The sequence below is a fragment of the Gavialis gangeticus genome, unplaced genomic scaffold (assembly GCF_001723915.1).
Source record: "Gavialis gangeticus isolate Ggan-Ray unplaced genomic scaffold, GavGan_comp1, whole genome shotgun sequence".
Taxonomy (NCBI): Eukaryota; Metazoa; Chordata; order Crocodylia; family Gavialidae; genus Gavialis; species Gavialis gangeticus.
The window spans coordinates 174,585,754-174,587,015 of record NW_017729032.1 but is presented as its reverse complement, the minus strand read 5'-3'; positions in this window follow the sequence as shown (position 1 = coordinate 174,587,015).

Here is a 1,262-nt window from a genome sequence, read left to right as displayed (position 1 = left end):
CCCACATATCTGAAAAAGGACTTTTTATTGTCCTTGATATGCGTAGCCAGCTGGATTTTCCACATGGATTGTGATAATAACAGTTCTGGTGCATACAGAACTCCCTCAAATTTATGAGTGCTAAGAATGTGCTGTTCCTAATGGAAACATTCAATTCGCTGGAGATTCAGCCTGATTTGGTGGCTGACTGTCGAAATCCAAATAAAATCAGAGGACCCTTTAATCTCTCTGAATCAAATCGGAACCATCCGAATCAATTCCAAGATTTGGAAAGATTCAGCGATTCGGCCATAGATGAGCAGGTGAAGTACTTCTGGTCCACTTCTGGGTTTGCTGCTGAGCTCTTGTGTGATGCTTAATCTGCCACAGCATCGCAGCATTCATGAGCCACACCTGGTACTCGAGGTATGTGGAAAAAATATTTAAAGCTCTGTCTATGGCTGAATCACCAATTCTCCAAATCAGCATCAAATATTCAGATTTGGATTTAGGTGAATCAAATTGGGGTGTAACTGGGGGCTTTCTCAGGGCCTGTCTATGATTGGCCCACCCATCCATTTCTGGACCAACTGCCTGCCTCCTCATCTGGCATGCCTTGATGATATATAATTATGATCTTAATCAGGCAGAAAGCTGCCCATTTTCTTGACCTGATGCCAGGAGGCGCTATCTGCAGCTCTGTTCCTCCCCTACACTGCAGCCTAAGCCTCGCTGATGGTATCACAGTTCTCAACCTCACCAGCCCCACACTGGGCCCCAGAATCCTCCAATTCAGACCCCAACCGGATCGCTCCAATCAAACAACCTACTCCACCCTCATTCTGGGCTGCCTAGCTTCCTGAACACTTTTCCCTCTTGGGTGTGATCACTCCCAGGACTTTTGGCCACACAGGCCCTAGCCTTATCTCCAAGGCCAGTTGGAAACACAAGGCCCCGAGCTCAGGGCATCCCTCGCAGTGGGCCCCTGGCCCTTCTGGTCCTGGCTCCAACATTGACCAGTTGAGGTTGTTTTAAGTCAGGCTTCTGAGCCTCTAGCCCACTCTCTAACATGGGTTCGCCTTCTTGGCCCTACTATGGGGTAACCCACCCAGTGGTGGAAGCTGAGGTTATTAAGGTGCTCCGACCCATCTTTCACCAGGGTGGTAACTGGGGACTCCCGTGCCACCAGCAGCCCCACCAGGCCACCCACTCCCGGCAGGGTGCAGTTTTAGGTCATGCCCAGGATCAGGAGCCTCCAAACCATACCCTTAAGCTCCTACACT